Source organism: Vidua macroura, chromosome 30, assembly GCF_024509145.1.
Source record: "Vidua macroura isolate BioBank_ID:100142 chromosome 30, ASM2450914v1, whole genome shotgun sequence".
Taxonomy (NCBI): domain Eukaryota; kingdom Metazoa; phylum Chordata; class Aves; order Passeriformes; family Viduidae; genus Vidua; species Vidua macroura.
This window is the reverse complement of record NC_071600.1, coordinates 2,902,144-2,928,066: the sequence shown is the minus strand read 5'-3', so window position 1 is coordinate 2,928,066 and position 25,923 is coordinate 2,902,144. Positions and strand designations below refer to the sequence as shown.

The window sequence follows — 25,923 nt, the reverse complement described above, 5'->3', positions numbered from 1 at the left end:
GCCAACAGACCACAGTTGAACAGGACACAATTTAATAACAATCACGCTCCTCCCTGAGCTATGTGCAACGTCCCAGCAGCGTCTGATGACTCCAGCATCCACAAGTGATTTCTGTACTGAAATTAATTTTAGACAAATGTGGTTCTGTGGTAGATATAAACACAATTAAGTTCTTGTATCAGGATGCTTGTCCTGGAGTGGGGACAAAACAGCTCAAACAATTCCTGATTTACAAAGCAGCCAGTGGTGGATGGAGAAGGGAAGTCAGGCTGCTTTTGGGTTTTCTCCCACCAGGCGCCCCGGTGAAGAGCCTGGCTCTGTGTTCTCCATCCCCTCCTCGCTGGCACTGCCAGGCTGGGATGAGGAGCCCCTCAGCCTTCCCTGCTCCGGGCTGGACAAGCCCAGCTCCCTCAGCCTCTGCTCACAGCCCAAGGGCTCCAGCCCCACCTTGGAGGCCCTTCCCTAAGCCTGCTCCATCTGCCAGGCATCTTTCCTGCCCTGGGGAACCCAACCCAGGCCACAGGGACCTGGATAATCCACGTCCTTGATGTCCTGGTCACACAGCCCTGGCCCCTTTTCCCCGTGTCAGGCTCTGGGGTGGATCCTGTGGAACATCCTTTGGTGGAGGCTGTGGCTCCAGGTGGGCCGGGGGGATAGCGGGGGACAGGGACCCCGCTGGTCATGAACAGCATTGGACTTGTTGGGAGAAACTGTGAGGGGGAGCTGGGGTGGAGTGACCAACCCAGTGATCTCACACAGCCCTCCTGGGATGTCACACAGCCCCTCTGGGATGTCACAGCTCGTTCTCTAACGTCACACAGCTGGTCTCTGATGTCACAATCCATTCTTGATGTCACAGAGCTGCCCTGTAATGTCACAGGAAAATCAGTGATGTCACAATCTGATCTGAGATGTCACAGACCTTTCTCTAATGTCACACACTTGGTCTCTGATGTCACAGCCAACTCGCAATATCATAATCTGCTCTGTGATTTCAGATCTCTGTCCTGTGATGTTCTGTCAGCTCTGTTATGTCACAGAGATGGCCTATGATGCTGTAGCTGGTCAATGACTTCAAATAATTCACTCTGTATTGTCATAGCCCACTCTGGGACCTCAAGTTAGTAGATGATAAATTGTCTCCACCAGGTGAGCTCACACCTGGAGCTTGTTCTCCAAAACCCCAGGACTATGGAAACCATGCAATGCCCATTGTGTGAGAAGGGGAGTTGGAAGTTCACCAGCCTCAGTGTCCTGCCAGCTCAGCCAGGCCCACGGGAACATTGGGGTCCACGACCACCAGAGAGACCCCCAGGACAGAAGAAGGAAAGGGTAAAGGGGAGGAGAAATATGTTAATGATTTTGGGGAAATGATTATCAGATGTATGTTTAGTCCAGGACAATCAATGAATATGTGTGCAAAATACAGAATATGAACAGAAACTTTCCTGCACTCAGCATGCTCGGCTTTGGGAGGAGCTATCCCCCGTGCATCCGGCTGAATAAAGAATGCTGCTTCTGAATGCTGCAGTGGTGTGAAGGAGTTTTCTGTTTTACTAAATTTTTGGTAACACTCCACTCCCAAGGAAAGCTCTGTCTCCTACTGCTCACAAACAGAGAAGGGCTGGTGGCAGATGTGGGGGTCGGAGGCTGCCTGGGGCACAGTGACCATGAAATAATCGAGTTTTCAGTATTCTGTGAAAGGAGGGGCAGCAAGAAAACTGCCATACTGGAATGAGGAAGGGTAGACCTGGGTCTATTGAGGATGCAGATTTGGAGAGTAGCAAATCAGGTACTGATTCTTTAAAGGAAACATCCCTTAAAAATAAAGGGGTGCAGGAAGGATGGACACACTTCAAGAAAGTAATCGTAAGGAGGAAGGAGCAGCCTGTCCCTCTGTGCTGAATTTCAGCCAGCAAGGAAAAGGACTGTCCTGGCTGGGCATGGAGCTTTTGTGGGAACTCAGGACAAAAGAGGGTTTGGAAAGAGGAACAGGCAACTCACGAAATATTTAGTGATGTTGTTAGGTCATGCAGAACGAAGAGTGGTGAAAGCTCAGGTTAGAGCATATCCTGGCCACCTCTTTGAGAAATAATAGAAAAGTATTTATAAAAAAATTAATAGCAAAAGGAGAGATAAGGAGAACCTCTACACTTCATTGGATCCAGTGGGGAATAGAGTAAATAAAGATATGGAAGAGGCTGAGCAGCTTAACACTTTAATTTGCCCCAATATTCAATATTAGGACAGGTTGTCCTCGGGACAAGAGTTCTCCTGAGCTGGCAGATGGGCACAGGGAGCAGAACAGCCCCTGTAATCCAGGAGGAAGCAGCTGGTGACCCGCTGAGCCACTCAGATGCTCACAGGTGTATGGGATGGGATGGGATCCATGCTAGGGGGATGAGGGAGCTGGTGGATGAGCTCCCCAAGCTGCTCTCCATCATTTACCATCAGTCCTGGCTCAGCAGGGAGGTGCCAGAGCACTGGAGGTGCCAGTGTGAGCCCATCCCCAAGAAGGGCTGGAAGGAGGATCTGGGGAACTCCAGGCCTGTCAGCCTGACCTCGGTGCCCGGCAAGGTTCTGGAACAGATCACCTTGAGAGCCATCACAGGGCACCCACAGGATGGCCGAGGGCTCAGAGCCAGCCAGCGTGGATTTCAATATCTGCATTGATGATCGGGATGAGGGGATTGAGTCCACCATCACCAAATCTGCAGATGACACCAAGCTGGGTGTGAGTGTGGATCTGCTGGAGGGTAGGAGGGCTCTGCACAGGGACCTTGTTTATCCTGGAGAAGAGGAGGCTCAGGAGAGACAAGGCAGTGTCAGGCCACAGATTTGACCTGATGATCACCAAGGTCTTTTGTAGCCTGGCTGATTCTGGGATTCTCTGAAACCACCCTTGGAGCAGTTGCAGCAGGAGCCCTGGGCCTCCTCTTCAGAAGCTGCAGCAGCCCAGGTCCCTCAGCTTCTCCTCTGAGCCCCAAAGCCCATCCTGTCAGTCCTGCAGAGCCTCTGCAGCTCCTCCTCCTTGCCCAGAACAGGGAGCCCCACAGGCAGACACAGCAGCCCAGATGTGCCCCCCTGGCCTGGGCTGCCTCTGGCAAGGGAGCAGCACCAGGCACTGCAGGAGCCTGCAGACAATTCCTGCAGCACTTGTGGGATGATCCTGCTCCCCAAGGGACGTTCCCATGGTGCCAAGTCAGGAACTGCAATGGGGAGTGGGGCCAGAGAGGAAAGGGCAAACAGGGATGGGCTGTTTGCAGGGCAGGGAACAGGGCTGGGCAAGAGGAAGAAATCTGTAGCAGGAAGAGTAAGGAAAGAAAAGGTGAAACCAATAAATGCTCAGGGCAGTTTGGGGGTGGCTGCCAGGCAGCCCTGGCTCTGAGCAACAGCGTCTGCAGTGGGCCAGGAAAGTCCCAGCTGATGGGAACAAACTTTCTGGCCGAGTGCAGAGGCCAGGACAAAGCTGAGTGGTTTCCCTGGCGTCCCCCAGCCCTTCCTGGCCCCAGGGGCTGATGGCATTTGTGCTGCCTCAGGTTCATGTCCCCACAGCACCAGCACGGGGGTGCTCCCGCCTGCTGTGTGCAATGCAAACAGGGGCTCCTGAGCCAACGCTGCCGTGTCTGTGCCTGCAAGGATGCGGCACCTGTGTGAGCTGGGGGAGAGGCCAGGGCTGCAGAGGGGGGATGTTGTTGGCAGCTCCATGAGGACGCTCTGGGACGCTGCCCTGGGCTGTGCAGCGCACTGGGGATGGATCAGCCCCTGCTCTGCTGCTCCTTCCCGTCTCCCCCAGGGCCCTTGCAGAGCACCAGCCGTGCTGTTTGCCCCCAGCCTGCCCACGGCCAGCCTGGGGCTGCTCAAGGGGGTTTTCTGTGCTGAGCATTGGCCTGGCCGTGTTCTTGAGAGAGCCTGGGCAAGGAGCCTGGAGCCCCCAGGCCCTGGCCTGAGGCGTCAGCGCTGCCCCAGCAGTGCCCATGGCCTGTCCCTGCTGCAGCCCCGGCACTGCCACCCCCAGGACTGTGCCCGGCCCCGAGAGCACTCAGGCCCTGCAGCAACACCAGGGCCACCAGGGCAGCGGGGCAGGGCCACGGGAGCAGCACTGGCAACACCAAGTGCTGCTGCTGCTGCTGGGCACAGCTGCTGTGCCAGCACTGATCTGCCCCCAGCTCTGCACACAGACATTGCTGCTGCAGCTCCAGAGAAGGCAACAAAAGGGCAGCTCTGCAGAAAACTCTGCTGGGAGATCCTTGAGTTCCTTTAAAGGCAATGAGAGAACAGCCCCTCATTGACAAAGTCTGTGGCCACAGGGAAGGTGGAGAGAAACAAAATGAGAAATGGCACAAACAATGACATTTCTTTGATGACTATATTGAAAAAGTGAAACAAAGAAAAAGAACCTGCAAAATGAAACCAACAAGAAGTACCAAATATGACTTTTATTAGGAGTCATATTGCAAAATTGTGCAGCAGTTTAATGTTCCTGAAGGCATCCAATCATTAGTCTCCTCACTGCAGCCTTGAGCTCCTGGTTCCTCAGGCTGTAGATGAGGGGGTTCAGGGCTGGAGGCACCACCGAGTACAGAACTGACAGGGCCAGATCCAGGGATGGGGAGGACATCGAGGGGGGCTTCAGGTAGGCAAACATGATAGTGCTGAGGAACAGAGAGACCACAGCCAGGTGAGGGAGGCAGGTGGAAAAGGCTTTGTGCCGTCCCTGCTCAGAGGGGATCCTCAGCACAGCCCTGAAGATCTGCACATAGGAGAAAACCATGAACACAAAACAACCAAATACCAAACAGGCACTAACAGTAAGAAGTCCAAGTTCCCTGAGATAGGATTTGGAGCAGGAGAGCTTGAGGATCTGTGGGATTTCACAGAAGAACTGGCCCAGGGCATTGCCATGGCACAGGGGCAGGGAAAATGTATTGGCTGTTTGCATGAGAGCATTGAGAAATCCAGAGGCCCAGGCAGCTGCTGCCATGTGGGCACAAGCTCTGCTGCCCAGGAGGGTCCCGTAGTGCAGGGGTTTGCAGATGGACACGTAGCGGTCGTAGCACATGATGGTCAGGAGGGAAAGCTCTGTTGCAGTGCAAAAAAGAAAAAAAAAGAGCTGTGCAGCACATCCAGTGTAGGAGATGGTGCTGGTGTCCCAGAGGGAATTGTGCATGGCTTTGGGGACAGTGGTGCAGATGGAGCCCAGGTCGCTGAGGGCCAGGTTGAGCAGGAAGAAGAACATGGGCGTGTGCAGGTGGTGGCCGCAGGCTACGGCGCTGATGATGAGGCCGTTGCCCAGGAGGGCAGCCAGGGAGATGCCCAGCAAGAGGCAGAAGTGCAGGAGCTGCAGCTGCCGCGTCTCTGCCAGTGCCAGCAGGAGGAAGTGGCTGATGGAGCTGCTGTTGGACATTGGCTGTGGCTGCACATGGGCACCTGTTCATGGAGAAAGGACAGTGACAAGTCAGGAGAGGCTACTTGGAGCCAAACCTGGGCCATTCCCTGTAGCCTGTCCTGCTGGGACTCACCCACCCTTCTTCCTGCTCTGGGAAAACCTTCACCCAGGTCCCTGCCTGAGCTGCAGCTGTGCTGGCTGAGTGAGTCAGGAGCTGCCAGGCCTGTGTTTGGGGACTCTCAAGGAGCCATCCCTGACCTGCTGCCCTGGGTTTGTGGCCATGTGGCAGAGGGACAATGCTGGATATTCAGGATTTATCAGGGGAATCACTTTGAATGCAGAAAGGCTTGTTACCATCTCCACTTCCTAGAAAACAGGGATGGCTGGAGCTTGTTAAAGGAATTGTTTTCCTAGCCACACATCATTGCTGGCTCTCTGAGGTCAGAAATCCCCAGCATTCCTGCTGCACTCAGAGTTTGGCACTGAGAGATGGGAGAGGCAAAGGATTCCCTGTGGCTGAGGGCAGGTGAGGGGCTGGATGGGCTTGTTCCCCCAGCACTGCTCTGCTCAGCCCCCTCTCCTTCCCTGAGCATCTCCCTGGGCCTGGACATTCCCTCCTGAGAGGTGCCTTGTCCCTGCCAGCGCTCACAGAGCCCATCCCACCCCGTGTGCCCTCGGCACGGCCCTACAGAAACCTGCCTGTGTGCAGGGCCCTGGCTGGGGCAGGGTCTGTGTGCAGCTGGGCAAGGGCAGCTCAGGAGAGCCCTGCTGGGCCCTGCCAAGGTGATGCTGCTGCTGTCCAGGGCTGAGCAGTGGCTAAAGGCCCTTTGGGAGGCTGCCAGCAGAGAGACTGACCACCCAAAGTCACAGTTCTGGAGTCTCTGTAAATGTTCAAACATGCCTTTGAGGATCCTGTGTGTCCCTTTCAACTCAGAATGTTCTGTCATTCTGGAATTACAATTCCTCTTCTGCTTCTCTTATCCCCCTATTGTCTATGATCAAACAAGAAAAAAAAAAAAAAAAAAGAAAACCCTTGCAACAGAGTTAGAACAGTAAAGTAAAAACCAGAGCTTTATTGGAAGCTTCCAGGTGTCCCAGTGGGGATGAGGCACAATCGGCTCCTGATTTCAACAATTTATAAAGGTTGATTAATTAGGATATTTAACAGGAGCATCCAATAGGAGAATCAGTTGTACTAGTTACACACCCCTAACTCAACACATTGGAGAAGGTCCAAGAGCTTCTTTGCCCCACATTTAGTTATGACTGCTCACATTCTGGTCAAAAAACAAAATGTTCTTCTTGTAGGTCCTCTTCCTGATAATAAGACTATATAGTATTTTAAAAATGGATATAGACAGCCTGTTTATTGTTATACAAACTAAGATAAAGGTTAGGAAATGTACTAGAGTTAATTAAGGATTAGAGTTAAATAAGTATATAATCATAGTTTAATAGAGCTAATTAAGAGTTTAATAGAGTTAAGTAAGGATTATAATTTTATAACAATATAATAGTAGTCTACAGAGCTATGAATACATGAAAATTGTATAAAAAGCAAAAATCTTTTTGTCTCATCCTATTCCAAACAGGAAATTGAAAACAGTCTCAGGAAAGCTCCTGAGCTTTACAGCAATCCCAGGCTTACCTTCTTTGGGAAGTGTCCTCCGGAGCTGTGCCCAGGCTGGTCTGGAGCTGGGAGCAGCCCTGCCCCAGCCAGCAGCTCTCAGCAGCAGCACCTGCCCTGCTCAGGGTGGCTCCTTCCCCCCACAGCTTCTGGCCAGCGCTGGCAGCAGCTCCCCGGGCCGGCTGAGAGCTGTCCCTGGCAGGCAGCAGAGTCCCTGGGCCAGCACAGCGCCCTGGGCTGCAGGACCCTGCTCTGCAGGACAGCCCTGGGCACCCCTGGCTGCTCTGCACAAGAGACCATCAGAGAATGTACTCACAGGGTCTGTGGGCATTGGGGTGTTCCAGCTGGAGGAGATCACTGCAGGAGCTGCAGCTGCATTGTCCTGCAGCCAGAGGTTCCTGTGCCAAGGGCTGGCAGTGATTCTGCCCCAGGCACTTCTCAGCACCTTCCCAGCCCTGACTGATTGAAGCTCTCTGTGCCTCTGGGCTGTGCCCGCGCTGGCTGCAGGCAGTGCCCCAGCCCTGCTGGGCTGGGAGAAGAGCTGCTCATCCAGAGAAATGTGCTTTTGAAGCTCTGCTTGCTTACCAGCATCACCCTCTGTGCCAGGAGCCCGGCCCAGCTCAGCAGCACAGACACAGCACAAGGACTGGAATGAGCCTCTGGGGCTTTGTGCTCAGGCCCTGAACATCAGGCCCTGAGAGGGAGCTACAGAAACCTCTCCAGAACTCCAAGTCAGAATGCAACTCCAAAGTTTCTTTGACTTTTAATGGGTCCCAGTGAGGGACACGAGTGAGAAAGTGTCCCCAGGCCCCAGGCAGAGCAGAGAACTGGAGGCACTGATGACAGGTGGGGAGAAAGAGAAGCCAAGTCTTGGTGCTGTGGGGCACAGCAGGGTCTGTGCCACCAAGGGCTGTCAGGAGACACCTTGTCCTGAGGCCCTGGGGCCTCCTGGCACAGCCCCAGCCAGGCTGGGCACTGTCAGCCCCTTGTCCTGCCCTCAGCATCCCCCCCTAGCCCACATCCCAGTGGCCTCAAGGATCTGCTGGAAGGAGTCCCTGGGGAGCCTTGCTCAGGAATGGCCCTGGGGGCTCCACAATGCTCCCAGGCACTGCAGGTTTTTCAAAGCACTTTGGCTTTTGCCTTGGAGTCTCTGAGAAGTTTGTGCAATCATGGCCTCCAATTATCTGCTGTAATTAGTCCCTGGAGAGGCTTTGTCAGGAACAACACTCAGTGGGGCTCATTAATGCTTCAAGGTACTTGAGTTATTTTCAGGCACTTGGTGTTTCCCTTTGGATACAGACTCTGTGAGAGGTTTGTGCAATCATGGCCCCAATTATCTGCTTTAACGAGTCCCTTGAGAGCTTTGTACTGACACTCAGTGGGGCTCATTAATGCTTTGAGATACTCAACTTTTTTCAGGTACTTCGGATTTTCCTTTCCACACTGAGAGGTTTTTGTGCCATTTTGAGTCTCTGAGAGGTTTTTGTGCCATCCTGGCCTCCAATTCTCTCCTCCAAGGAGTCCATGAGGAGCCTGTGTTGGGGATGGACTTCAGTGGGTCCCATTCATGCTTTGAGACACTTTGGGCTTTTCTTCTGACTTTGACCCCTAGAAAGGTTTGTGCAATCTCCTCTCAGGCCCTGAGGTTCCAGGGTTCAGCTCCAAATGCACCACGGGGCTCATTAGGATCAAGCAAGTCTTGACAAACCATGGCTCTGCCTTGATTTCCCTTTGTTCTACTGACGTTCATAATGAAGTTTCTGTACTGGTTTTGGTTCACCAATTTGAGCTTTCTTGGCCAATGCATCAATTAGTGTGGTGGCTTCAGTGCTGGCTAATTACCAGTGCACTCACTAGAATATACTTACTCATTTCCTGCTGTGAGGTAGGATTAGGAGAAAGGCAAAGTGGGCTCAAAATTTTAAAAGGGTATAAAGAAAAGTTTAGAATACTAAGTAAAAAAAAGAATAATAAGAATCAGAACAAAACTTTCACAACACTTCCTCTCTCCGTACAACCTGACAATATAAAGAGACAAAGCCTAAAATTTTCAGTCACTTTACCACCTCTAGAATTGTCTTTCTTCAGTTCACTTAGGGAGAGAAGTTCCTCTTGTTAATGTTGGGGACTTCTCCACAAGAAAACAGTTATCTCATGGCTTTTCATTTCCACAAATAGCAGCCACTCGCAAAATCTGCAATCGTGAAGTCCCTCCCATTTTTTCACAGCTTTTCCCACAGCTGTGTTTATGGGCCATGTCAACTTACGGGGTATTACTTTAAAGATGATCTGTTTAAGGGCAAAGGTTCTCTTCATCTATTTCTGAAATCATCTTCATCTCTGGGAACAGAGAATGTCTTCTTCTCTCCCTGGGGGCACAGGGTCACATCACTCTTTTTCAGTGTTCAAACGTCTCATGGGATCACAGAAACTTCAAGATTTACTTACTTTAGCATGGAGGCCTTTGCTGAGCAAGTCATCTCCCTATTCTTTTCAATGCATTACAGGGAAAAAGAAAGTCTGATGTATCTATTCCATCCTTCTCCAGATGATTTCAGCCCCAAGATCAAGGCATCTCCTCATCCCTCCCATCTGGGACTCAACTTCCTCTTCACTGACCTCGGTGTCTTCACGTTGCTCCTGTGTGTGCCTGCACTTTGTCCTTTTCTCTCCCTGGAGGGAGGATGGAAGCACGGGAAGAGTCAATATCTGAGGCGGGGCCTGCAGATGGTTGCATGAGCCCGGCCGGGCTGGGTCCTTGCGGCCGGAGCTGTTTTGCCATGGAGGTTTGTGCAGCGGCTGCGCTGGGGCTGTGTCAGGCTGGGCGGCGCTGGGGGCAGGGCCAGGATCTCAGCAGCCAGGCCAGAGCAGAGCAGCAGCACGGCCGGGGCCGATGGCTTCTCCTGGCCCTGCCCGCTGGTTGCGGGCCAAGCCCAAGGGCGGCAGAAGCTTGGCCGAGCCGGCCCGGCCCGGGGCTGCTCCTGGGGCCCGGCGGATCCTGGCTGGGCCCGGGCTGGCGGCGGGGCAGGGCTCGGCAGCGGCCAGATGTCAGCAAGCGCAGCCACGGCCCGGCCCGGCCTCGGCCCCGCGGCCTCCCCTCCCCTGCCCGGCAGCCGATGGGGCCTGGCGGGCTCCCTGGGAAGGGGCCCGGCCCCACGGCAGGAGCCGCCCGGCCCCCCCCGGCCCAGACGGGGGCTGGCCCGGCCTTGGCACCTCTGTGCTGGCCAGAAGGGAAAGAGACCCAGCCAGGCTTCTTCCTCTTTAACTTGTGTCTTCACAGAGGCGTGTGCAGCTTCCTTCGTGGTTTAACAGATTGTCAGTTTTCACAGCTAATTACTGATTGTTTTTTTTGTCAGACACAAAGGAAACGTCTAGCAGCTTCTCTCAGGACATCACTTGTGTGATGCAAAACCAACACAACAGAGCCCCATTGTTTCCGGGGCAGGTGAGAGGTGACCACCAGAGGCCAAGGCCAGCTAGAGCTGCCAGATTTTGTTCTGAGAAATACCCTTGCATACAGGAAATTTCTTAGGCAGACTGTCAGTTCTGGCAATGGGCATCTGAGAAGACAGACGGTTCTTTTCCATAGGAAGGAAGGTACATTGCCCTAGTGCTCCAGAAGCTGATGAGAGGCAGTCCTTCGTGTTCCAACATCAGCCAGACCTGTCAGGTGGCCCCTGGGAGGCCAAGCCAGCCAGACCTGTTCCATGTGCCCTCGGTTCCATGGGGCCCCCACAGTGTCCCAATGGTCCCTTGCTCCCAGGAGGCCCTGAGGTGTCACAATGCCCCCTTGGTGACACGAGGCCCTGAAGGGTCAGAATGGTCTCCCTGGTTCCATCAGCCCCACAGAGTCATAATGGTCTCTGGGTCCATGAAGCCCCGCTGTGTCACCATGGCCCCTTGGTTCCATGGGCTTCAGGGGTGCCACAATGATCCCCTTGGTTCCATGAGGTCCCCACAGTGTCACAGGGATCTCCATGGGAAGGAAAGAACCGAGCCCCAGTGTGGCAGGGGCAGCCACAAGAGGCCAAGGCTAGCCAGACTTGATGGTACTGGCAGAATTTGGCTGGGAGCAACCCTTGGATATAGGGAATTTGGGAGGTGGAATACCAATTTCGGCCATTTTTGCATAGATAAGAAGGACGGTTCTATTCTGTAGGAAGGAAAACACTGAGCCCTAGTGTTTCAGGAGCAGAAGAGGATAGAGGGGGCTCCTGGGAGGCCAAGTCAACCAGACCTGTTTGTCCTGGAAGCTTTTGTCATGGAGGAATCTTTGGATATATAGAATCTGGGAGGAGGAATCTCTATTGTAACCATGGAACCTTTGAGAAGAAAGAAGGTTCTCTTCCATCGGAAGGAAGGCACAGAGCCCCAGTTTTTGGAAAGCAGGTGAGAGGCAGCTCTCAAGAGGCCAAGGGCATCCAGACCTGTCTGTCCTGGCTACTTTCATTTGAGAGCAATCCTTGGATATACAGAGTTTTGGAGGTGGAATCCCAGTTTTGACCATGGGTGCCTGGGCAGAAAGGTAAGTTCTTTTTTCTAAGAAGGAAAGCACAGAGCCCCAGTGTTTCTGAGACACATGAGCGCCAGCCTTCAGGAAGCCAAGGCCAGCCAGACTTGTCAGTCCTGGCAGCTTTGGTCTGGGAGCTGTCCTTGGATATAGGGAATTCTGGAGGCAGATGCCCAATTTTGGCCATGAGTGCCTGGTTGAGATGGATGTTTCTTCCCATAAGAAAGAAAAGCGCATGGTCCAAGTGTTTCAAATGCAGAAGAGAGGTGGCCTCTGGGTGGCCAGGGCAGCCAGACCTGCCTCTCCTGGCAGATTTCATCTGGGAACAGTCTTTGCATATAAAGAAATTTGGAGTAGGAATCTCAATTCTGGCAGTGGGTCCCTGGAGGAGAAGGACAGTTCTCTCCTATATAGGAAGGAAAGCCCAGAGCCCCAGTGCTTCAGGGGCAGATGAGAAGCAGCCCTCGACATGCCAAGGTCAGCCAGACCTGTTCCATGTTCCCTTGGTTTTGTGGGACCCCACAGTGTCACAATGGTCTCCTTGGTTCCATGAGGCCCTGGAGTGTCACAATGTCCCCCTTGCTTCTGCAGTGTCACAATGGCCCCGTGCTTCCATGAGGCCTTGCAATGTCACAATGGCTTTGTGGTTCCACAAAGCCCTGATGTGTCACAATGGCCCCTCGGCTCCAAGCGCCCTCGCTGTGTCACAACGGCTCCTCTGTGACACTGCGGGCTCCACAAGGTCACCACGGACCCTTGGCTCCTTGGGGCCCCCGAGTTCCACCATGGTCTCCTTGATTCCATGAGGCAGCACAGTGTCACAATGGCCCCTTGGTTCCATGAGGTTCCGTAGTGTCACCGTGGTGTCCTTGGACCCGCATTGTCACAACTGACCTGGGGTAATCACATATCCTCTGAACAGAGAGAGAGCTCTCCCAGGATTTTCCTGGGAAGCTGTGAGAAAGCTCAGAGAAAAGAATGAGAAACAATTCTTATCTCCACTTGCTGCACCTGTTGTTGTGCACATGTGGAATGTGTTATGGAGATTTGTTTACCAAAGGGTGATTTCTTAATTGGCCAATGGCGACGGCGTTTGGATTTCAATCAACCAATCTGGTCTGTCTGTATCGGACTGTCTGCAAGAGCGATGAGTGTTTCTTAGTAGTACAGTATAGTATATTAGAATAAAGTGATTGATCAGCCTTCTGGAATCACAGAGTCAATGCTAATTATCACCACTCAGGGGACGCCGTGCTACGATAGTTATCCAAGTCAATCTTCCCTTACCTCTGAATGCTAAATAGAATAGGCTTAACAGGCACATCAGCAACACCAACCACTGTAGACCCAAAGAGCTGCCTGAGGGGTTGGGAGAAAATTTCCCCCAGTGTCATGTCCTCACCGTGGGTACCATTATTAAAGTAATTCCAAACACATACAGTTAGTGCGTGGGAGCCTCAAATTCATGTGCCCACTGTCCAGAGGAAATTAAAAATCCGTAAATTCCTCACCATATTAACCCATCAAACAAATTGGATAGCAGCCACAGTAGCCACAGTTATAGGATGGGAAAAGTGTAGCCACAACCATGTGCCACCCAAAGCAGGGTAGGCTAGACCACATGGTGACACCTAACAAGGTTTCTATATCCAGTACAACAACAAAATTTAAAAAAATTATGTTACTCAAGAATTGTCATTCTCATTTCACACTTTTTCTCTTGATGCCTTCAGGCTGCACATTGGGCACCACAATTGTTCTTGGTTTACAAGACAGGTGTCTGCTAGGGAAGGCAGAAAAAAGCCCCCTGTGGAATGGAGAATGTAAACCCCTCCCTCCAAATTATTAGAATTGTGAAATCAAGGGGCTCTCAGGCAAAGATGTGGGAATAGCAATAACAGTTCTTCACTAGTGTGTACAACAAAGCAAACAAACAGCAGCACCTCCGGCGCTGGCAGCAAACAGAACAGGAGCCCAGTGCAGCCTTTCGGCCGCGGCACTTTCCCTGCGGTGCAGCTCCGGGCACGGCCGGCAGGGGCGCTGGTGGCTCCCGGGGGGCAGGGCAGGTGCGGTGATCCCCGCGCGGCTGCAGGGGGCGCTCCGGCGCGGGCTCGGGGAGCGCGCGGCCATGGCGGCTTTGTCCCAAGGCGGGAAGGGCTGGAAGAAGGCTCCGCTTCACAAACCCTGGGGGCAGCCGGCTCCGGGGCCCCAGCAGGACTCTGGGAAAGCAGCAAGCTGGGCCGGCAGGATGTCTCAGCAGGCAGGGGCTGAGGGGCTCCCAGCAGGGCAGGGAGAGCCGAGCTCAGGATCCCGGGCACCCGAGCAGATGGGGATAGGTCTCTCTTTTAGTGGGGCAGGTGTTAATAACGTCCCAGTTTAGGGGCTGTTCTCACGAGCAGAGGCTCACCCCATGACAGAAGAAGCAGCTCTGGGCCGGGCTCCGGCAGCAGCAGTGGAAACTCCCTTTCCCTGTGGGAGGCGGTCCTGGGGGGGATGTACCAGGAATGCCCTGGGAAACTGCAGTAGTCTAAAGAAAGGCATTGTCCTAGGGTTCCCGCCTTTTCCCATGTTCATCAGTCGTTGCACCCTCCCCTGTTAAATGCCTATCAACCAGTTATGCCATCCCCAGTTCTGGAAAGTTCTCAGTTCTACGTTCTGTGATTGGTTCTCTCCCCGAAACCACTCCTTCCCCTTTCTCTCATTGGATTATCCCATCCTTACTCCTCCCATGGGCCCCTATCCCATTGGTCCCTATGTACCCTGACCCCACCTCTCCTCCCCCAGTTATAATCCCTGACCCCTCCTCAGGAGGGGGCTCTCAGATTCAGCTTCCCTCTCGAGAGGTGGTCTCCCTGCATCTTCCCTGTCTTTCCCTGCCTTCATCTAACCTGCAATAAACCCTCGAGAACAACAGTGCTCTGGGTGTCGTCCCGTCTTTCGGTGGTTTTACCCTCTTTGCTATCTGGGCTCCTGTCAACCGGCCAGCAGCGGGCTTCCCTGCAGGACCAAGGTCCAGGGCGCCCGCATTTCCCAAGAGCAGTGGCTCTGATCATCCTCCTCCCAAATAAAGGGATCAGCCGATAATCAGCAGCCGATGATAAGGAACGAAGAGAAAGGAAAAACCCAACCCCCAACACTGGTTTGCCATGCTTAATCCTCTGGGACAAATTATATAAAAGTTTAATTCCACCTTTATAATTGTTTACATACGAGCTCTTGAAAGGTCAGGGGCAGGGACTGGAACCTGCTGCTCCAAGGCTCCCCTCACACAAGGAGTTTAGAAAGCCTGGAGGTCCTTGGAGGTATTTGGGGATCTATAGGGGCTATAGGGTGTCCTGTCTGTACCTCCTGACCCAACAGGAGCTTCTCTAATAAACTTTGTCTGAAGCTCCCACTCTGCCCAAGACAGGAACCCCTGTGAGTGCCTGTGACATCCCGGCTCTTTGACAGCCTGGACACACTTAGAAAGTCCCCACGGAACCCCTCTGAGCGCCTGTCAAAAAATCTGATCCTTAGGAGGCACAAATCACCAGCCCCTGTTGCTATGGTCATTTTCCATGGCAACCATCACCAGCCCCTGTTGCTATGGTCAGTCCCTGGGCAGCTCCATGGAGACCCCATGCCAGGGGTGGTTGCCATGGACACCAGCTCAGGCCTGGAGCCAGAGCCCGTTGCCATGGCAACCATTGGCAGTCCCATCCCCAGGGTCATGGGATCCCAGAGCCACAGAACTGGCTGAGCTGGGAGGGCCCCATCAGGATCCTCGAGTCCAACTGCTGGCCCTGCACAGGACATCCCAACAATGCCAGCCTGGGCCTGGCAGCGCTGTCCAAACGCTGCTGGAGCTCAGAGAGCCCTGGAGCTGTGACCCTTCCCTGGGCAGCCTGGGCAGTGCCCCAGCAGCCTCTGGGCAAAAACCTTTTCCTGAGATCCAACCCCAGCCTGCCCCGACTCAGCTGCAGCCGCTCCCTCCACTCCTGTCCCTGGGCACCAGAGTGAAGAGGTTCCCACAGCCCCAGCCAGGGACCCGCTCCCAAGGCTGCTGCCGTGGCCACCAGGGCTGGCACCAGCTGGGATGCTCGGTTTCCACGGGCCGGGGTTCAGGAATGGGATTCCCCAATTTCCTGCTCCCGCTAAAACCACGCTGCCACTCGCTGCCCTCCCGCCTCCCATGGAAAGCACAAAAGGCAAAGATCCCGGGCTGGGATAAGAACAATTTACTGGGAACAGCAACGAGAGAAGGAACAAACAGGAACAATATTGATAACAGAAGGGATAAGAAAAACTATTTACAGGGAAAACTACATCACCATTGACTGGCTCTTCCTGACCATGTATTTCCTCCTGCCTGGAAAGGACACCCTTCTCCTCAGAGAGAGAGAGAGACAGAGAGAGTCCCTTTCCTGCCCCTGGCAATGACCTGAGGTGGGAGTGAATGTAATGACAGGGCCATGGCCAGACCCTCATGTTCTTCAATCCCAAACCATTTCATTGGCAGGGGCAGGAAAAGGTAATGATGTGATGGATCACAGAGAACATGGATCAACAGGGCTCTTCCCAACATGGGCTCTCCCATGGGGGATGGAGCTGGAACAGTTCATGAAGCTCCTCCTGCAGTTGAGGCACTTGCAGGGCTTCCCTTACTTGTGCTTCTGTTCATGTCGGGTCAAGTGAGAGCTCCTGGAGAAGCTCTTCCCACACCGGGGACAGTCGTAGGGCCTCTCCCTGGTGTGGATGCGCTGGTGCCTGATGAGGTGGGATTTTTGCTTGAAGCTCTTCCTGCAGTGCAGGCAGTGGAAGGGCCTCTCCCCGGTGTGAATCCGCTGGTGCTTGAGAAGAATGGAACTGGTGTGAAAGCTCTTCTGACACTCAGGACACTCATAGGGCCTCTCCCCAGTGTGGATCCTTTGGTGGATGATCAGGTCTGACCTCTGGCCGAAGCCCTTCCCACATTCCCCACATTTGTATGGCCTTTCCCCAGTGTGGATGATCTGGTGCTGGATCAAGTGGGACCTTCGGCTGAAGCTCTTCCCACATTGCTCACACATGTATGGCCTTTCCCCAGTGTGGATGTTCTGGTGCCGGATCAAGTGGTACCTTCGGCTGAAGCTCTTCCCACATTCCCCACACTCGTAGGGCCTCTCCCCAGTGTGGATGCGTTGGTGGACGACAACGGCAGAGCTGCAGCTGAAGCCCTTCCCACACTCCCCACACCTGAAGGGCCCTTCCCCCATGTGGATCATCTGGTGTTGTTTCAGATTGTTGCTCTTCTTGAAGCTCTTTCCACTCTCCAAGCACTTGTAGGGCTTCTCCCCATGGTGAACCTGCTCATGGACCACCAGCTCTGAGCTCTGGCTGGAGCTCTGTCCACCTTTCTGGCACAGGGTGGGTCTTTCCTCCTCAGAACAGCCTGGGCTGGGCTTGGAGCCCTTCCTCCTGTGGGATCTCCGGGGATTTTCCTCCCCGTTGGATTCCTGTGCCATGGAGCTGCTCAAAACGGCCTCTGCCATGAGGTTCTGCCGTGGGGATTTGTCCTCCCTGGTCTCCATCCTCAGCTCCTTGTCTGGGGGAGGAAGGACAAGGAGAGGATGGGATTTGCCTCCGTGCCAGAGGGAAGGGGAAGGAGATCCCCACAGTGCGTCCCCGGCAGGACGTCGTCGGCAGTGGGGTTGTCCTGCAGCCGGGGGCCGTGCTGGGCTGGGAGATGGAGCAGGAGAGAGGGGGAAAGGGGCACTGACTTCCTCCTCACCTGCCTGGGTGTCCCAGGGCTCCTCCCTCGTCCTTGCAGCCTCCTCCTCCATGTGGCAAAGGTTTGGGGATGGGAAATTCTGTTCTGGGAAGAAAACAAATGGTGCGCACATTGAGTTTTGTACTGGTTTGGAGCAAAGCAGGGAGAGAATTTATGCCAGAACTACAAAGAAATGAGAAAATTAGGATCAAGGCAATGATCCAGAAACACTGGCTTAATCTGACAGAGTCAGGATATAACCTGACACCCCGTTGGGCAGGGTGGTGGTAGCAGTCTGATGAAATGGTGGCTGCAGTCCGGCTGGAGTGATGGACTTGATTCTGTCAAAGCAGGGATCCTGTAGAAGGGTCTGGTCTTCCTCTGAAGGTCCAGTGGTGCTTATGGAGCTCTTGTCCTCTGGGAATCCAGTAGGCAAGGTGCTCCTGGTGTTGCAAGGGTGAGATTATATGCAGGTAGGAATGCTTGGTTCCTCCCCCTGGGCGGAGCATCCCACAATGGGATGATGTAATTTTATCAGTCCTGCAGTGACACTCAATGGCCCATTAACAGAAGATGGCCCCTGGAGGGCGTTATCAGGGCTGAGTCATGGCAGAGATAAAGAACACTGTCCCACCTGTTTATCACAGTTCATGAAGATGGTGACTGAAAACACACTTTTGGTTACATCTTACATTGTCACCTGAAGCAGTGAGGCAATCCCTGCTCGGGGTGGGGGGTGAACACCACCCCCCTTACCCAAACTGGCTCAGGTGTAAAACCCCCACCCTGAGAAGGCCCTGCACACTGGGGACAATGTCACCCTTGCCCTGCCCCAGGGGAGGTCTCTGGTCCCTGTCACTCCCTTGCTCTCCCCCCTTTTTCTCTTTCTTTCCATCTCTCTCTCTACCTCACATTTACTGTTCAATAAAATCCACTTGGGATTTGGTCTCGTTAGCACCTTAATTGGGGCAGAGGCACCTCTAACAATTTTGTTAACCAGATTGCAGCATTATTTTGCAGAGATTTTAGGCGCTATTGTCTGACCCCAAGTGCCTTTGACAACAGCATGGTTCCCTCCTCTGAGCAGGTTCTGTCTCTTTCTGGAGGAACTCTTGGAAACTTGGATGCAGCTTCCGCTGAGGGACTTGTGGGAAAACTTATAAGGAAAATGGCTGCTGTGGGTGGCCAGTGTAAAGAACATATTTTGTTGTCCTTCCTTCAAAAGTTTGTTAAAATCATTGGAGGAAAGGGAGCAAATGATGCAGCAAGACTGACAAGGATCATTCACCACAAGTTGAGGAACACAAGGCTGCTAAAAGTCCTACAAAAAGCCCAGCTCAAGTAGCTAAATTCCCTAATAACTCCCGAATTCATAGGTTTGTGGGTATTGCCAAATGTGAGAATCATTGTTTTCTTCATCCCTGTCACCTTTGTGACAGATACACAGAGCTTTCCCTTCCTTTTAATAATCTGTATTGGGCCAAATTTCTACTTTTCTGTTATCAGAACCTGCCCGCGGCTGAGCTGGAGCTGTGCAGGAACTGATGAATTTTGGAATTGCCACAGAATTGCTTCTATTGTCAGTTTATTCATGTTTGGGATTTGTTTGCGTTTCCATCACAAGTGACTTGTGGGAAGAGCAAATATTCCTCAAGGCATTTTTTGTAGGATTAAGTGTGATTTCTGCTGAGTCTGTTTTGTCCAGTGCCCGGGGGATGCTCACGGGGTCTCTGTGCCTCTTGCCCAGGGGGATGCCTTGGAGGGGCTTGGATAGGTTGTCCCTTCCCCTGTTACCCCTGGCCATTTCCCTGTCACCCCAGGCCATTGCCCAGGGGGTCTCCATCGTTCTCACCCCAGGGAATGCCTGGGGGGTTCTCCCTACTGCTCACCCCTCTGCCAGGGGAGTGCTCCAGGGAGTCTCTGTCCCTCTCAGCCCAGGGGGTGCTCAGCAGTGGAAACAGGGTATTTTACAGGGTAAATGTTACAGGTAGAAATCCATTTGTATTTAGGTGAAATGTGCTGCTTTGAATCATTAGTAGCTGGCCAGCATAGGTAAAATACGCTGTTTAGTCTGCTAGCTCTGCTGCTGAAACACGGATGAAAAATTGATCCCCTCAAATCCTGCAAGGAGTTGTAGAGACTGTATGTTTATTGCAGCGCTGGGAGTATGTGGAGATCGTTCCCCTTCAAAGGACATGCACACCCCTGTGTAAGAGACGGTCCCAAGTTCCCCTCATTTTTCCCTCACGTTTGCTGCAGTGGCAGAGACTGAGATCCTGGAGACCCCGACTGGAGTTCTGGCTTGGATAGGTGGATGATTATTTTTGCTGGTGCATTTGCTGTACCACCTCAGACCACTGCTTCGAGCAGGGCCTGACAAGGATCTGGCAAGGAGCGGCTTGTTCTACGTGCTTACACCTGTTTCAGGATATCTGCTCAACCCACGAATTTTCCCACCTCTTGGCCAAATGAACTTCCTGGGGTAACTCTGGTGATCTCCCACAGAAGGCCCCTGATCTGCCTCATGACCACTGTGACGGATGGAGATTGAAGCCCCTCCCAAGGACTGAGACTGAGACCCCTACCACAGGGAGGAGGGCTGGCCTGATCAATGCGAGATGTTTGCCCAGGCGTGGGGGCGATGGACCAAGAAGACAATGGCTCTCGCTCACGGCTGATAACATGACCTATTCCCCCTCGGTGCCTTCAATGGACATTCATTGTCTTTTGCCTGTTCCCCCCTTCCACAGAGGACTATAAAAGACCCCTGGGATAACCAAGATTTTGAGATTCTCCCCGATGTGACAAAATGGATCTCCATTGTTCAGACCAGTGAGGATTTCGTCTGCTTTGGTAGCTATAATCCCTTTTCCTGTCTTTTTCTTTCTATCCTTTATCCTTTATCCTCTCGTCCTTCCTGCCCCAGAGGAGGAGCTGAGGATGGAGACCAGGGAGGACAAATCTCTGCAGCAGAACCTCATGGAAGAGGCCGTTTTGAGCAGCTCCATGGCACAGGAATCCAACAGGGAGGAAAATCCCAAGAGATCCCACAGGAGGAAGGGCTGCAAACCCAGCCCAGGGTGCTCTGAGGAGGAAAGACCCACCCTGTGCCAGGAAGGTGGACAGAGCTTCAGCCAGAGCTCAGAGCTGGTGGTCCATGAGCAGGTTCATGATGGGGAGAAGCCCTACAAGTGCTTGGAGTGTGGGAAGAGCTTCAGGCGGGGCAACAACCTGATCAGCCACCAGATGATCCACACCGGGGAATGGCCCTACGAGTGTGGGGAGTGTGGGAAGGGCTTCAGCTACAGATCCAACCTCATCACCCACCAACGCATCCACACTGGGGAGAGACCCTACGAGTGTGGGGAATGTGGGAAGAGCTTCAGCCGAACGTCCCACTTGATCAGCCACCAGATCATCCACACTAGGGAAAGGCCATACAAATGTGGGGAATGTGGGAAGAGCTTCAGCCAGAGGTCCAAACTGATCATCCACCAAATGGTCCACACAGGGGAGAGGCCCTACGAGTGTCCCGAGTGTCAGAAGAGCTTTCACACCAGCTCCAGTCTCCTTGTGCATCACCGGATTCACACAGAGGAGAGGCCCTTCCGCTGCCCTGACCGCAGGAAGGGTTTCAAGCACAGCTCCACCCTCGTCAAGCACCAGCGCATCCACAGCGGGGAGAGGCCCTACGAGTGTGGGGAATGTGGGATGAGCTTCAACCAGAGCTCAAGCCTGATCTACCACCAGAGGACCCACACTGGGGAGAGGCCCTATGAGTGTGCCCAGTGTCTGAAGAGGTTTCACACCAGCTCCCATCTCCTCCTGCACCAGCGGATTCACACAGAGGAGAGGCCCTTCCTCTGCCCTGACTGCGGGAAGGGCTTCAAGCACAACTCCCACCTCATCAGGCACTGGCGCATCCACACCGGGGAGAGGCCCTACGAGTGTCCCCAGTGTGGGAAGAGCTTCATCCAGAGCTCTGCATTGACCCGACACCAGCAGACCCACCGGTAAGGGAAGCTCTGCAAGAGCCCCGACGGCAGGAAGAGCTTTGTGCACTGCTCCAACTCCATCCCCCATGGGAGGACCCATGTTGGTCAGAGCCCCAGTGACCCACATTCCCTGTGATCCATGTTGGGAAGACACCTGGCTGGTTATCATTTTGGTATGGCCCTATGTCCTAGGGTGATGGTATGGTGTTTGTATCCCAAATCGTGTGTTCTGTTTATGCCTGATATTATGTTCTGTGCCTTCAGGACTGACTCTGAAAGTGAAGGATTGTTTTGTCTTGTTATCAGCTGGCTCACCTCCCCCCATGGTCTGTGTCTAGGAGACGCTTGGCTGCCTTGGGCTTGCTTGCTTGCTTGCTTGCTTGCTTTTGCTTTTGCTTTTGCTTTTGCTTATTAGTTAGTTTAGCTAGGCAGTCCGATTTTTACCCTGGACTGTTTCTTTTTTCCCTTCCCTTTCCTTTTCCTAAATACCATCTGAACCTGCTCTGGACCTGGACCTGGGAAACAGCAAGAAACACCGAGAGTCTGCATTTTGTGACCTGCAGCAGCCATCCCCAGCACCGGAGACTGATAGCTGGGCGACCACTCCCAGGAGAGACTTCCTGAATTTGTCATCTCTTCAGAACGGTGAAAGGGTTTTGTCATCTGGTGTTGATTCTTTTTTTTGTATTGGGGAGTGTTTTTGCTTGTTAAATAAACAGGTTTTTTCCATTTCTCTCTGAGGAAATCTTTCCTGAACCAGGTGAGGGAGGGGCTGTGTGAGGTTTGCTTTCCAGGGGCTCCTTCCGGAGGTCTTCTCCCAAATTTTGCCCTAAACTAGGACAAATATTTTGGCGCCCAACGTGGAGTCCAAGCCGCCTCATAGGTGATTGGTACAGAAGCGCAACTCCTCCTGGCACCACGACTACCGGTGCTGGGGTGGGTGTTCAGAGGAAAGGTTCCTACTACCCACCATGCCACCAGTGCTACATGGAGCAAGTGGATTGCTCTCATCACGCAGCATGACTGTATTGGTAAACTGAATCGCCCTGGGATTTTGGAAGTATTTACAAATTGGACTGAAGGTGAAAACTTTGGTGTCACAGATGAAGAACAGGAACCAGTGACACGGGCTGAAGAGGCTCCACCCTACAACCAATTGCCAGCAGAGGAAACACGCTATGCTCTTTTCACTGACGGTTCCTGCCGCGTCGTAGGAATGAATCAGAAGTGGAAAGCAGCTGTATGGAGCCCCACAGGACGGGTCGCAGAGGCCACTGAAGGAGAAGGTGGATCAAGTCAACTTGCTGAACTCAAAGCCGTTCAACTGGCCCTAGACATTGCAGAAAGGGAGAAGTGGACAAAGCTCTACCTCTACACTGATTCATGGATGGTAGCCAATGCTCTGTGGGGATGGCTGGAGAGATGGAAAGGGGCTAACTGGCAGCGTAGAGGAAAACCAATTTGGGCTGCTGAAGAATGGAAAGACATTGCTACCCGGCTAGAGAAACTACCTGTGAAGGTTCGCCATGCAGATGCTCATGTCCCCAAGAGCAGAGCTAATGAAGAGCAGCAAAACAATCAGCAGGTAGATCAGGCTGCAAAGATAGGGGTGTCAAAGATAGATTTAGATTGGGAACACAAGGGAGAGTTGTTCCTAGCACGATGGGCCCATGATGCCTCAGGCCAGAGATGCCACCTATAAGTGGGCACGAGCCCGAGGGGTGGATTTAACCATGGACAGTGTTTCTCAGGTTATCCATGACTGTGAGACGTGTGCTGCCATCAAACAGGCCAAGCGAGTGAAGCCCCTATGGTATGGGGGACGGTGGTCCAAGTACAAGTATGGGGAGGCCTGGCAGACTGACTACATCACACTGCCCCAGACACGCCAAGGCAAGCGCTACGTGCTCACAATGGTGGAAGCCACCACAGGATGGTTGGAAACCTACCCTGTGTCTCATGCTACAGCCCGTAACACCATCTTGGGCCTTGAAAAACAGGTCCTTTGGAGGCATGGTACCCCTGAGAGGATTGAGTCAGACAATGGGACTCATTTTAAGAACAGCCTTATCAACTCCTGGGCTAGGGAACATGGCATTGAGTGGGTGTACCATATCCCCTACCATGCACCAGCTGCAGGCAAGGTAGAGAGGTACAATGGACTGTTAAAAACCACCTTGAAAGCATTGGGTGGGGGATCTTTCAAAAACTGGGAGCAGCATTTGGCACAGGCCACCTGGTTAGTTAACACCCGAGGTTCTACCAATCGAGCAGGTCCTGCCCAGTCTGAGTCCCTGAATATAGTAGACGGAGATAAAGTCCCAGTGGCACATATCAGAGGTTTGTTAGGGAGGACAGTGTGGATCAATTCTGCCTCGAGTACAGACAAACCCATTCGTGGGATTGTCTTTGCTCAGGGACCAGGTTGTACATGGTGGATAATGCAGAAAGATGGAAGAACACGATGTGTACCTCAGGGAGACCTGATCGTGGGGTGAGACTCACATGCAAACATCTCAATTTGCTGGATGTTACTGCCATTGTTTGTACATTAAGCCACACAGACATGGGACAGAAGGAAATGTGTAAATGTCGAAAGTCAGAGCAAGTGAGAATGGAAGGGAATGTGTAAGTGTGGAAGGTTTGAGCAGGTGGGAAGGAAGCTCAGTAACATGTTCACGATATGGGATAAGGGGTGGAATGTCGTGGGGACAGGACATTTTCATGCTCATTATCCCAATCGTGGTTTCTGTTCCCTGTTCTCAGTTTGTTTTGTCTTCCTTCCCCCCCCGGCTGGCTGCTGGCTTGCTGCTTAGCTGGCTTGCTGCTCTTGCTTGCTGCTGGCTGCATGCTTTGCTGGCTCTGTTTTCCTCTCTTTTTTCTCTGCTTTTCGCTGGCTTGCTTTTTTGCCATTTTTTTTTCCTTTTTCCCCGGTTTCTGTTGTTCCCTTCCCCCCCCGAAGACATCGGACCTACTCCGGGCAGGAGCTCCCCTGGGGTCTGCGAAAGAAGCTTCGTACCCTCTGTGGCGAAGAGAGATACAGCTCAACCCCCTTGGACTGGTGAAAACATCTGTGGTCATCTTGGGCTATTTCTCTTGTGCTGGGGAGTGTTTTTTGTTGTGCCTTAAAAAACAAGTTTTTTCCACTTCCCCTCTGAAGGAATTCCTCCCGAACCCGGTGGGGGGGGGAAGTTGCGGAGGGTTTGGTTTCCTATAAGGGGCTCCTTTGGAGGTGTTTTCCCCTAATTTCTCCTAAACCAGGACATTGTGGAAGGGGAGCCGGCTCCTGGCCTTGCTGACAGCTTCTGCCAGCCAGCCTGGCACGGGCTGGGGCGGGGTCAGCCAGCCTGACAAAGCATCCATCCATGTGGATGGGGGCAGCAGAGGGGGACGGGTTCCGAAGCCGTGCCCCAGCTGGTCTGCTTTGCAGGCCCTCGAGGAAGGGGTGCGTTTACGGGCGGGAAAGGTGGGGTTTTTCCCCACCCGTGGACAGGTTTCATTCTCGCATGGAGTGGTCAGACCCTCCTCAGGCCCGTGAAACGGTGACAGGCTTTGTAGCTTCTTCTTGTTTCCAGGTCTTGTTTTGAATTGACTTTCATGCAATTGTTCTTTATTTTCCCAGGAAGATTACACCTGGTGCCCGGACCGCATGGGGAAGCGCCTGCACCGTCCGTGGAGCACATCCAGTGCCAGCGCTACCCCAGGGGCCACGGCCTGCGGGGACATCCCCTTCAAGAAGGGCGAGGACCTCGTGTGGGATCGGCTCCTCTCCTGGCAGCAGGTCTGCAGAGGTGGGTACCCGGCTCCACAGCTGGGCTGGCAGAAGGGCTTCGGGCAGAGGGCAGCGGGCACACGGGCATCCCGCCCGTGCAGCTGCTGAGGAGGCTGCTGTGCTGTGCTGAAGCGGAGGAGGTGGAACGTGGCCTGCCACGCTGCCCTTCTCTCGAAACAGAGAATGGCTCGGGAGGTTTGGGCTCTGAGCACAGCCAGCAGCCTGGCCCAGGCACAGGCCATGGCAGGACAGGGCACAGGAGCCTTCTGTGACTGACCGTGGCTCTCTGGTTTCTCTCCGCAGGCTGCCAGCACCTCATGCCATGGAAACGGCTCCGCTCGGCCTGCCAGGCTGGGAGGGCTGGAGGGCGGCGGGTGTTCATTTGCTGTCAAAAAGAAATCATTCTATTGTTTTGTCATCATCATGATCAGAGCATTTCTTTCATCCTTTTCCAAGCTTTTGGCCTCCCTTCCTCCAGGGTAATCTTTTTGTGTCCTTCCTCAGCCACTTGATGGCATTTGGCAGGGGGGGTTAAGCAATGTGAAAAGTTCAACAACAGCTCCTGTTGCCAACTGCAGCAGCCCCTTCAAGAGCCCTGAGCTTCCAGCGAGGCCCACGTGTGCCTTGCAAAAGGGAGTGGTTTGCAGCGATGGCGTTGTCTCCCTGCTGCAAAAGCTGGGAGGAAGTCAGAAGTGGCAAAATGCCAATTTGACTCAACCCCTGCCCAGGTTCTGCATCTTTCCCCTCTGCTCGGTGCCAGGCAGGCAGGGCTGGACTCCAGCAAGGTTCAAGTTCTTGTTGCTCCCTGGCATCGAGGTGATCAAGTAAACTCTTGTATGCAGTGGCTGCAATAGGGCTACTGAAGGGAAAAAGGAAATGTCGTGAGGTGGAGAATCCTTCTT

At 53.3% G+C, this 25,923-nt stretch overlaps 1 long non-coding RNA gene and 2 pseudogenes across 1 annotated transcript; 2 read left to right on the top strand and 1 right to left on the bottom strand.

Moving 5' to 3' along the window:
* Positions 1 to 25,923, bottom strand: part of LOC128820667 (uncharacterized) — a 2,212,279-nt pseudogene that overhangs the window by 402,631 nt on the left and 1,783,725 nt on the right.
* LOC128820669 (uncharacterized) overlaps positions 1 to 25,923 on the top strand; it is a 1,091,286-nt pseudogene that overhangs the window by 282,038 nt on the left and 783,325 nt on the right.
* LOC128820783 (uncharacterized) lies at positions 24,523 to 25,437 on the top strand. Its single transcript, XR_008440941.1, has 2 exons — positions 24,523 to 25,040; positions 25,325 to 25,437. It is a non-coding gene; the product is annotated as an uncharacterized LOC128820783 (long non-coding RNA).